This window comes from Ovis aries, chromosome 4 (assembly GCF_016772045.2).
Source record: "Ovis aries strain OAR_USU_Benz2616 breed Rambouillet chromosome 4, ARS-UI_Ramb_v3.0, whole genome shotgun sequence".
NCBI lineage: Eukaryota > Metazoa > Chordata > Mammalia > Artiodactyla > Bovidae > Ovis > Ovis aries.
The window spans coordinates 104576956-104589262 of NC_056057.1; the positions used below are offsets into that span (position 1 = coordinate 104576956).

The window sequence follows — 12307 nt, forward strand, 5'->3', positions numbered from 1 at the left end:
GCCCTCACGGAATTTACATCCTACTTCGAATAATACTTGGAATGCTAATAGAATTGATTAGCTATTGACTTAGTGATTTGAAAAGACGTTACATTTAAGTTGATGTGAGATTATACAATATCTTTGATATGGAAGACTAGTCAAACTTATAAGAAAAATTGGGACAGTTTTAAATATGTCATATCAACTAATCATAAACTGACTGTAGAAAGGTCAGTTCAAGTCCTGTCTCTAGAGCATAAGAACTTTAAAAAAAATAATTAAAAGTAACATTTTTATTAATTCTGGGGTCAATTAAGGTCATTAAACCAGAATCATGATTTATTTAGTCGGGATGGGTTGTCTTCTACATGACTATCCCATCTTTAACTCCCATATTTAAAGAATTTAAATTTTACTATTCTCAGTCACAGTATGATTTAATATTTCATAATGCATTCAGTATCCTTCTTGCAAAAAAAAAATAATGCAAGTTGGAACAAAGCCAAGAAGGCAAAATTACCACCTGCAACAATTAAGACAAATATTTAACAGCCATAAATCTGTCTAGGACAGAAAGCCCCAGTGGTTAGAACAGTGGTGATTAGAAAAGCAGTGGTTGGAACATTTTAATGAAAAAAAAAAAAAAAAAAGAAACTGGGGGGGGGGGTCAGAAAGGGAGGTATCAAGGGAGAGGACGGCCAGGAACTGATTATTAGAGACCTACAGAGTCACCCCCACCTACTCTGGGGCCCAAGGATGGGCTGAGAACACGGAGCCTGAAAGGGTGTCAGCTGGGAAGAAACAGAAGGAGCATGCTGGCTGGCAGCAAATGAAGAGAGCGGTGGCGGGCGCCTGACCTTGACAGTGATGTACTCTGGTTCTCATTCATATTCTGTCAGCTCTGCTCTCCCCCTCACAGAGGAAGAGTCGGCCAGTCACCAGTGCTTCTGAGCACACTGCCAAGTTCCCCCTCTCCGAGCAGCAGTCCAGCTTCGCCTGCTTCTTTTTGTAAGACTAAATGGAGGAAGATGAGATTGGGGAGCCCCTGGGGACTGAAGTCTGTGGGGCCATCTGTGTTTGACTCTGGGCAGGTGGGGAGGGGGGGAAGGTGGGAAGATTCAGGCAGGGCGGGGCCCAGGTGCCTGCATTTGAGTTTCCTCTCACTCTTTCAAGTGGGACTTTGCTGTCCTTCGACCTGCGAGGGCAGCAGGTACCCGGAAGAAGTCTGCTTTTAAAACCATCTATTTGCAGCACGTTGTCTGGCGAGGGTAAAGCCCGTTTACAAAGAGTGGTGTGCAAAAACCTGTTGACTTTCGGTTTGGGGATCTTCAGTATAAACACAGTACAGAAGCTATACATACCCCAAAATAATTATGGTGCAGCAGAGAAGCTACACATACGCCAAAATAATTATGGTGCCAGTAATTACAACTTGTGTGGCCTTCACAGCGCATACGGTGTCTTGCCTGACACCCTCTCCTCTGTCCCTCTGAGATGTGCTGAAGGCGGCTTACCAGAGCAGAGAGGTCGGATTTCACACTATGCAATGTGAGGGAGATGTCTGTCTTTAATCTTTTAATCCTTTCCCCTTATCCCACATATAAAGCAGCAAGAAACATCACACGAGAAACTGCTTGGTATTGATTAGGTAAAATGGTGACTTAAAGCAGGGATCCACAAGAACCAAGACAGCCTGAATCCATGGCGGGCTGGGGGCGAGGTGTGGGCGGAGCTTGCGCAGGTAAAGCGTTGGAGGGAAAGGTGGGGAGGCGGGCCCTTGGCTTGTGGATCATGTAGGAATAGGAGCACAGAGCGGGGCACCAGACAAGCTGCGAGGAGAAGAGCAGAAACGAATCTCAGGCCAATTGATCCAGCCTGGCCCCTGATGTCAAACCTGGCATGGACCCGACAGCGGCTCCTTTCCACAAAAGGAAGAAAAAGGAACACAGCAATCATGCTAATCAATTCATCTTCTGTTTCCAACGTCAATTACCGGAGCGAATTAATTACTCCATTAAGTAGAAGGTTCTCCGCTGATTTAGGTCCCTAATGAATATTACCAAGTAAAACTGGATTCATGCATCTGACGTTTTTGCTTCTCATATCCTCAAGACGAGAAAGGGGTGCTGGATGTGACGTTGGGGCTCCAGCCCCCGGCCATTACCTCCCCTCCATTCACCCAGGCTCTTCTCTGTAAGAACCATCGAACTGAACTGTCTGAGGAGTCCAGACACCTTAGCACCTGCCTCTATCAGTCTTTAAATTAACGTTGGGATAAACGCTCTCATCTTTCTGTGTCTGCGCTGTGTCTAATTTTATTGTACCAAAATGACTGACATGGGTTTAACTGCTCTATCTGATGGACGTTGCTTCGTCAGACAGACAGATGCTTGTTCTTACAATGTTTAGTCAGAAAACAATGCCTGATGTTTTCTGACTAAAATATGGAACGAGATAGAGTATGTTTTCTCTAACAACACGTCCTGCTTGGTGAATGTCTCGTCACCAAACATTTCGAAGTGACTAGTGATGTTAAAAATACCAACTAACCACTGAGAGAGGTGTGGCTGGCTGAAGCCCCTGGCCTCAGGGTATATTCACAGGCTTAGAGACAGGACACCCGTGTCCCACAAACAGCACCACAAGTCAGGGCACAGTCGGCTAAGTGGGACTGACTTGAGTTTTTTTGGAAGGAGCTTTGAGGTGGACCCCCAGCGAGTGGTAAGGACTAAGAGAGGGCAAGGGTTTCTAGATCAGGGACAAAGTGTGCCAAGCCAACTCTCATCTGAGACTCAAAACCACGCACTTCCCTCCACGACGCCTCAGCAGGTGACTGACTGCGGATCTTGGTGCTTTTCCTACACTCAGCTCCCTCACTGGTGCAAATCACTGCCCCAGCAACGGTCTTCAAACACTCCTCCCGTCAGGGCAGTCCCCTGCGCAGGAGGACCGAGTGCAGGCTGTCCCTCTACAACATGGTCCTGAGGTCCCTGGCTGTACTCATCCTTGCTCCTGTGCCCGAGGAGAGGCCGGCACGCTCCTTCTGTGAGTGCGTGAAGTGAAGTCGGTCAGTCGTGTCCAACTCTTTGGGACTCCATGGACTGTAGCCCACCACGCTCCTCCGTCCCTGGGATTTTCCAGGCAAGAGTACTGGAGTGGGTTGCCATTTCCTTCTCCAGAGCATCTTCCCGACCCAGGGATCAAACCCGGGTCTCCCGCATTGCAGGCAGACGCTTTACCATCAGAGCCACCAGTGAAGGGACATGTAAAAACCAATTTCAGTTTTCAGGCCACGTTATTGCAACTACTCACCTCGGCCCAGTGGGCACAGGGGCAGCCACAGTCTCCTGGCGATGAGGGGACGGGGCTGGCCCGTGGGGCATGGCTTGCTGACCCTTCAGCAGACATCCCGAGGCTGGGCCCTGCCATGCAGAGCCCTTGACTGTCCCCCTCGGGCCTTCCAGCCAAGAGGCCGGCCTCCTCACCTAGGGTCTCCTCACACTCACTGCTGGACTGTCAGCGTCCCACGCTCTCTTCTGCCCACCTCACAGGCCCCTCCACCATAATACGCATCTGCTCCTCCCAACAGCCCCCTTCAGCAGACACTTGTGGGCCACCCGCTGTGAGCTCAGCGCTGGGTACATGGAGTGAAAGGCCGGTCCTGGGTGTGTAGGGGTGACAGACAGGTGAGGATGATTTCAACAGCCCGGAGGAGCTGGATGAAGCTCCCCTGCCTCTGACCTGCCAGGGCACCTTCTCTCTACAACCAAACACCTCATGCTTCTGTATCTACACCTGGCAGGAGAGGCCCCTTGGGAGAAGACCACTCACCCAGTTCCTTGCACACAGTGGGTGCTCAAAAAACAGTAACCAGGGACTTCCCTGGTGGTACAGTGGCTAAGACTCTGCTCTCAATACAGGGGCCCTGGGTTAGATCCTGCATACCGCAACTAAGACCTGGCACAGCCAAATAAATATTAAAGAAAAAAAAAAAACTATGACTAAAGTGAATTAAAGAAAGTTTAAGTTAATAGTGCCTTATGTCTACCTGACACACGCATACAAATTTTAGAACTTTAAATAAGAACCTACTGTATGATATAGGGAACCCTACTCCATACTCTGAAATGACCTACATGGGAACAGAGTCTAAAAAAGAATGGATATACGTATACATATAACTGATTCACTTTGCTGTACACCTGAAATGAACACAACACTGTATATCAACTACACTCCAACAAAAACTAAAAAAGAAAACAGGTGTATTGAACCCATTGTACACCTACACGTATGCAATGTTATATGTCAATTGTATCTCAATAAAGATGGAAAGAATTTTAATAAAATAAATTTTAAAAATTATAAGTGTTTAGAACTTTAATATTTCTCAATAAATTCAATGTTAAAGTGAGAGGGCCAACTTCTAAAGAACATGACCATAAGAGAAACCCGGTATTAAGTAGGAGCTGGAGGCTATCATACGTATTTTTTTTACACATACCCCAAACAACAAAATAACAACACAACAGCTCTGTCACCATCCTTCTAGCCAGGCAAAGTGACTCTTACTTTGTGGACAAGCACTTGTGAAGATTATGCTAAGGAGATGTGGCCACTCCAAACAGATTAGAGCAGTGGAAATGGGGCTATGGAATCGTATTAGAAACCCATATGCTTGGAGGGACCATCCTGAAATTAAACCTCCTATCAAGACACCTTCATGGGGCGCTTGCCAGTTATAAATGTGCTACACTCGACTGGGAGAAAATTCCATGAAAGCTTACAAAAACCTTGCTAGAAGCATTAAAAATTCCTAGCCGTTTCATTATTTGTCATTCAGCAAATGTTAATATTTCTTTTTGTATTCCTACTGAAGCTTGAAATTAACATGGCTTTTTGTTTATTTCTTCATTTCTGCACTCTTGTCAGCTCATCTCAGGAACGCATTTTGTTAGTTGGCTGCTGCAGAGCCAAATAAAAAAAAGCCAAAAGACACTCACACCCTGACTAGTAAAAGCCTCTGCATGAAATTACATTTGTTCTTTAACCTCTCAGAAGTAGAACATTCCGCTTAAAATAAATATTTAACACCTAGGATGGCTTCTATCAGGAATCACTTTGACACGGACATTAGTCTCTCTCGGTACCCAAAGCCAGAACCCTGGGGTGCAAAGCTTTCTACAGATGAAGCTGAGGGAGAGTGTGGATGGGGTCTAGGAAGGCTGGCAAGCAAAGGCGAACAGAGAATTTGCTAAAGCAAATTGATCTCTGAAAAATGCCCCTCCCCCCACCCAAGACTCTTCAAGCAGAATTTAGCCCACGTCTAAGTGGTTTTCAAACCAAGCTGGGACGCAGGTCCCAGGGAAGGGCCCCTCTGCCCCAGGACTGGTTGTGTCGGATCCAGCCTGCTTCCCAAGGACCTGGCTCTACTAAGCCTCCTCCCCACTGGGAACCTGATTATCACCCCAGTTTAACTGGTGCCCCGACAGCTCCAGCGGGCATGTGGCTTTGGAACAAGAGCCCCAGAGCGAGCAGCCTCAGGCTCAAGTACCCAGTAGTAAGCGCTTCCCTGCTGGCTCAGATGGTAAAGAATCGGCCTGCAATGAGGCAGGCCTGGGTTTGATCCCTGGGCTGGGACAATCTCCTTGGAGAAGGGAATGGCAACCCACCCCAGGGTTCTTGCCTGGAGAATTTCACGGACAGAGGAGCCTGGCCAGCTACAGTCCATGGGGTCACAGAGAGTCAGACACGACTGAGCGACTCACTTTCACCCAATAGTAAGTTCACGTTGCTGACTTAAAATCCTGCCCCATGGGGGATGCCTTGGGTGTCTGAGGTATGCTGCTTTATGAAGGCTTTGTCGGGGGCAAGGGATGTTTTGAAAAGTACAGACCGTGACAGACATGGTACCGAGTGTCTCCAGGAACAGAATTACCAGGGATGGTATCCAAAACTGGCTTGAAGAATGCCTCCAAAGCGGCAGGTCATTTTTTAACTTGATGTTCAGATGGTGCAAGAGTCTTTAGAAGACAGACTCTTGCTCACGCCTGTGGGCATGTGTGTGTTTAAATGTGCTTCCAGAACTTTCCAACTAGGACAGAAGGGAAAAGCCCTCCCGGTTCAGGACACAGCAGCTGATAAAGCTCGGAGGACAGCCCGAGGGTGGCGCTGCGTGTCCTTTGCGTTTCCGTGGACTGTGTCTCCTGTCCGTCATGAGGACCCCTGACAGACCACAGGGCCTCTGGTTAGACCACAGCACCCCCGGGGCCGGGGTGCCTGCCCGTGGAGAATATCGTGATGCTATATCCATCCTTCCGCCCGGCTGATGTTGACTCATTATATGACAAAGCCGCTCTTCAATCTCTATTTCGGGTAGACTTTGCACTTTGGGGGAGCTGGTAACACGCCTCTCCAGATAAAAACGTACAGGAGAGGCCATTAAAGGCAGGCCTCTGAAGTCTTAATTGGGCCACTTTCTTTCCTGCCTCATCACGAAACCAATGTGACCTTTTCTGTGGTGTTGGCTTTTAATCCCTCTCGTTCTTGGCGCGTCTTGATAATGGAAGCCCACTGCCACCCCACATGAGGACGGCGGACAGGATGGAGGTGAGTGCAGAGGAAGAAATCCTGCTTTTTGGGTCCTTCCGTGTTGCACGAATCTACTTCCAGAGCCAATTTCCGGACTACCTGCTGTTTTACACACTGAACCCCAAAGCTCCACCCACCTTCCCATCTCCTCCTCCCCTCAACCTGGACAATCAAAGAGGTGACTGTGAAAAATGATCTCCAATGATCACTAAATGCCACGCAGGAAAAAAGTCACATTTTCTGTGAATCCAAATTAAGCTCTGTTCACTCCACAGAAATTAAGGTTGCCGCAGCTACCACCCGGAGGCACATTCAAAGATTCTCACGTGACATGTTCTGTTATTCCAGGGACAAGAGGTTCTCTTTGAGCAAAGTCCAGAATGCAGCCTGGACCTGCACTGGCCAAGCCCAGTCCGCTGCAGCATCCACGGGGTCCTGGGAGCAGAGGGCCTCCAGTTCTCCGGGCCGGAATCTCACCATCCATCTCCGTGGAGCCACCAGCGTTCAGGAGTGCCTCCCCCTGGACTGGGAGTTGCCCCAGCCCACGACGGCTCTGATTTTTCTAGCCCAGGAATCACAACTGCATCCCTCAGCTCTGGTTCCTTCTCCTAATAGGCCACCTCTACTGCTGGCACACGGCTTGTGCCCCTTTGGGGACAGACCCTGGGTGATGCCAGGGCTCACAGGAACACACCCACGTGGCCCCCAGCTTCCACCTCTCCTTGGTGTCACTGACTGTAGGCCACACTGCTTCCACGTGAGAAGGAAAACACCCCTGGGTGCCAATTATTAGCTCAATATTCATGGCATCCCAGGCCCTTACAACTCAGCCCCGGTTACCTTGCCAGTCTCATCAATCAATTCACTAGGTACATTCACTCACTTTTTCATCTGTTCATTCAATCATAAAGATCCGCTGAGGCATCCAGTGAGTCAAGCATTGTGATAGACACACAGAGACGCTAAGTAACACCCACCTCTAGATGAGCTTCCTCAAGAAGCTCAGACTTGAGTAGTGGTAGCCGGATCTGTCAGCACAGATGTGCAGTAAAGGGTCAGGACGAAGGGTCCTGAGAACCAAGGAAGGAGAACGCAGTTCTCCGTTTCCCGGGGCCCAGCTTGGATACCACCTCTGATGGGAAGCTCTCCCTCATCACTCAAACTCAGGGTCCTTTTGGGGATCAGGGCAGTAACGAATGTACTCAACCTGGGGCCCCAGAGGCATGAACACCCCTTAAGAGCAGGAACAAGGCTCTGCTCCTCTGCTCTCCACACAACAGGCACCCTGGCTTGTACACGGTGGGTGCTCCCCGCGTGTCTACTGCTGATTCGAATGTACCTAACGGTAAAACTTAGGATCAGGGTCAACAGCAATCCTTCCTGAAGTATTCACTAGGAATCTGTTCCTCCTTCCAATGGAGGGGGCAGAAGTGTGCCAGATGGCTCCAGTCAGGAGTCTGACGGCCGGCCCCAGCTCTCTACTCTAAGCTGTGTGCTTTGCAAACACCCTCCTCGGACTCCTCTGGACTATTATATCTGCAGGACAGCAGATGCGGAGCAGGTGGGAGGAGAGGTCCAGGCCTCTGGGGAGTGACACAGCAGCAGGATGAGACTTTCTGCGTGGTAGACGGAGGACATGCCTCCCCGCTTAGAGAAGAGGCACATTCACCACTGACACACCATCCCTTAAGGCCACTTAGTAATTACTGAGCAAAACCTTGCTCTTCATGTGATACTGAGTACTACCCATTGCGGGGGGTTGGCTTTCAAACTCAAGAGTCTGGACTACGACCACTATGACCACATCAAGCTTGTGTGTTTCATACACACGTAGGTTACATGTACCAAGATAAAAATACTGTAAGACACCATATTAGCTATCTGCTGCAAGGCTGACAAATTACCATGAAACTCAGTGGCTTAAAATAACAGTCATTATCTCATAGTTTTTGTAGGTGGGAGATACAGTAGCGGCTTAGCTGAGTGGTTTGGTTCAGGGTCTCTCGTGAGGCTGTAATTAACATGATCTGCTTCTAAGCTCACCTACACGGCTATTGGCAGGAAGCCTCTGTTACTTTCTGGCTGTTGGCTAGAGGCCTCAGTTTCTTCTTATGTGGGCTTCCATTGGGCTGCTCACAAGACACACACACACAGATTTTTTTTTTTCCGCCTGTGATTTTTAAGGCTGCAGATGCTTTACACAATGGCTGTGAAAATTTAACAGGCTCAGAATTGGAGAAAGGATATTTATCTGTTTGTCTATCCACAGACATATACCTATAAACACAAACATACATGTATTTTTTTTTTTTTTAGCATACGGGCGGTGTTGGTGGTTTAGTTCCTATGTCGTATCAGACTCTTGTGACCCCATGGACTGCAGCTCACCAGGCTCCTCTGTCCATGGGATTTTCCAGGCAAGAATACTGGGGTGGATTGCCATTTCCTTCTCCAGGGGATCTTCCAACCCAGGAATCGAACTTGGGTCTCCTGCATTACAGGCAGATTCTTCACCAACTGAGATCTGAAGGAAGGCTAGTGTGCGGGTAAGTGACATTAAGCACACTCACACTGCTGTGTGGTCACCTTCCATTTCCAAAATTCTTTCCATCTTGTGAAACTGAAAGTCTGTACCCATTAAATAACAATACCCCATCTCCCCTCTTCCCCACCCCCCTGGCAACAACCACTCTTTCTGTCTCTATGAATTTGACTGCCCTAAGTACCTCATATGAGAGGAATCCTACAAGAGTGGTCCTTTTGTGACTGGTTTATTGCACTTGATGTTCAGAATTCATGCATGTTGCAGCATGTGTCAAAATGTCTTTCCTTTTCAAGGCTGAACGATATTCCATCCTATACACACACATCACATTTTGCTGGACTCTTTATCCCTCTATGTACACTTGCGTCCCTTTCATTGTTTGACTATTCTGAACTCTGCTGTTACTAACATGGATGTACAATGATTCCTTTTAAACAAGTTAAATATGTAAAGATTTTAAAAAATGTTTTAAATAGTTGCAACAATTCACGTCACTAATAAAATGTCATTTCAAGACGTTAGTAGGAAATATTCTTGTTTCTGAATTAATGCCAAGGTTAGTGGTTGGGGAACTTTATGGAATAAGGGTAGATCTTCTCTGGACCCCCGGGGGCTGGGCTGTTCAGGTGGCCAAGTTGGGTCATGGCAACCTGGTGAATATCATGAAAAACTGTAAAGAAACTCAAACTTAACTCTATTCAAAAATGTTAACACTTTAAAAAATAATGTTCACTAGTAAAATATATATGTTCTCCCAACATCCAAACAAACAACTCCACTGAGACACGTTTACAACAGACTCTAAGTTAGAGCCTCTGCAAAAGAAATAATTATAACCAAACTTTGGCTCTTATAAAATTCAGGTAATAATTCTAAACAGCTGGGGTGGGAGTTTAAAATAAAAAAAATCAATAAATATATAAAGATAAAAATTCTTCCCTTCTCTCTGGCAGGAGGGTAAACTCCGGTCACTTGGTCTATGAAATGATTCCTTTACTAGGGCATGGCTATTCATCACGAGGTGAAACAGGGCTCCGTGCAAATGAGGGGAGAGAGGGATGCTACCTGAAAGAGTTTCTGAAGCCAGACCATCCACAGCCCTGGGGCCATTCCACAGAAGAAGGACAGGGTGTCTATAGAGATATATGCACTCATCCAGGATTTAACTAAGCTGTTAAAGGTAAGTGATCAGTGATGGAACTTTATGTATTCTTCAAAACTCTAAATGCCTACCACTTTAAAAAGTTTACTTGGAACATTCAGCAAATATTCACTGGGTTCTTAAAATGTACCAAGCATTGTCAGGTGCTTGGGATACAGAGCACACTGGTAAAGAAAATGGATAAACGTGCTGAACACAGAACATCTGATGTTATTTAAGAATTTCGGTTTTAATTTGAACAAAGGCTATTATGGGTGTTATCCCCCAACTTTGTCTCAATCCCCCCATCTGTGTGTCCAGTCCACCACCAGGCACCCTTGCCAGGACCCGCAGGCCAGCACACTAGGGAGGAAATATTAGTTCCCTGGATTCCTCAACTTGCAAACCATGAAGCAACACACAGCAGGTCTAATGATCAGCCCCTGCTGCTCCAACATAAATGAAATTCTGGCCGAAACAGACCAGGTTTGTATTCGATAATGTTGTGAGGCAGTTTGGGGGCTGGTGGATGGCTGGATGGCTGAGAGAACAATCTAGATACGAGATGAAACAAAATTTCCTACAGAGAGGACAAAGGGCCCTTCCTAGCCACATGCTGCAGAGCTGAGTTTGAGCACATCTGGGGGTGAGTCTGCCTTTGTTCTCCAGCAACACGGGTTCCTGTCATCCCAGCCCGCTGTAAGTTGCTGCCAAGGTTGACAGACGCAGATGTCCCACTGGCTCTGGAGGACAAGTCCAGTGGCCACTGCATGTACACACCCATACTCACAGCCATGCACACACGTTTTGTCCTGCTCACTGCCCCGGCCTGCTGAGGTCCTGCTCCTCCTTGATCGTGGGGCTCTGGCATGGAGGACTCTCATTCACCAGATTCTTTCCTGGCTCTGCAGGTTCCTCCAACTTCTCCACATTCCTCCTCTCCAGCTGCCCTGTGGCTGATGCTGCTCACTGGACTGTTGTCATTTAGTAGCTCAGTCGTGTCCGACTCTTTGCGACTCCATGGACTGTAGCCCACCAGGCTTCCCTGTCCACGGAATTCTCCAGGCAAGAATACTGGAGTGGATTACCATGCCCTCCTCCAGGGGATCTTCCCAGCTGGGGTCTCCTGCACTGCAGGCGGACTCTGTACTGTCTGAGCCACCAGAGACAACCTGACCTCTTCATGTCAGACGCAGTTGAGGGCAGCCTGAATCTGGAAAAGCCAGGAAGGTCTGGGAGAACTGGCTTCTTCGTCTCTCACCTCTAGAGTCTGGGGCAGTGTCAAGAGCCAGGAGGTGAGAACTGTCGGTTGCCGTCTGGTCCTCTCCCGGGGGCTGTGCTCGGAGGGGGCGTCTGCTCCTAGCTACAGGTACACATCTCAGAGGGCTGGTCTTCTAACTTATTTTCAACTCCGACACACAGTTTTAGCATCAAATGCTTCCCTGAATAATGTGGTATGAGGTAATATTTGTCCAGCACCCGTGTGTCTCCGATGATCCCTATTCGCCCATGTACAATCACTTCTTCCCACTTCCCACTTGACCCACGCCTGGACAACCAACTTAAAAATATGACTGTTCACTACAAACGGCATTCTGCTTATGTGTATATTTAATGTTACCAGGATAGAACTTGGAAAAAAAAAAAAAAGGTTGGTGAAAAGGTCCATTAACTGACGAGACTCTGGGGAACTTTCTGGAGCTTTTGTGTATTAAAATATACTTATACTTCTAGTTTGATTTATTCTTCTTTTTTATCTTCCCACCTCTACCCCCAAGGCCTACTTCTAGTTCAAGAGTTCATGTTTTCAGATACCACTGCAAGTCAAACTCCAATATTCATAAGGCATATGAAGAGAAATTCTCAACCTGAAAACATAATTGCCAGTTGGTGACCCAGCACAATAGCTAAAGAATAATCCTGTTACCCCTTGGACCATAAAGAAGGCTGAGCGCCAAACAACTGAGGCTTTTGAATTGTGGTGATGGAGGAGACTCTTGAGAGGCCCCTGGACTGCAAGGAGATCCAACCAGTCCATCCCAAAAGAA

At 47.6% G+C, this 12307-nt stretch overlaps 1 protein-coding gene and 1 long non-coding RNA gene across 5 annotated transcripts in view; one reads left to right on the forward strand and one right to left on the reverse strand.

Annotated features, from left to right (window-relative positions):
• Positions 1-12307, reverse strand: part of HIPK2 (homeodomain interacting protein kinase 2) — a 205952-nt gene that overhangs the window by 104476 nt on the left and 89169 nt on the right. The gene's annotated exons all lie outside the window — the stretch shown is intronic.
• LOC132659712 (uncharacterized) overlaps positions 1-12307 on the forward strand; it is a 53686-nt gene that overhangs the window by 21301 nt on the left and 20078 nt on the right. The window contains exon 2 of the long non-coding RNA XR_009600454.1: positions 1-12307. This exon is cut by the window's left edge and continues 20880 nt beyond it; it is cut by the window's right edge and continues 20078 nt beyond it. This is a non-coding gene — a long non-coding RNA (uncharacterized LOC132659712).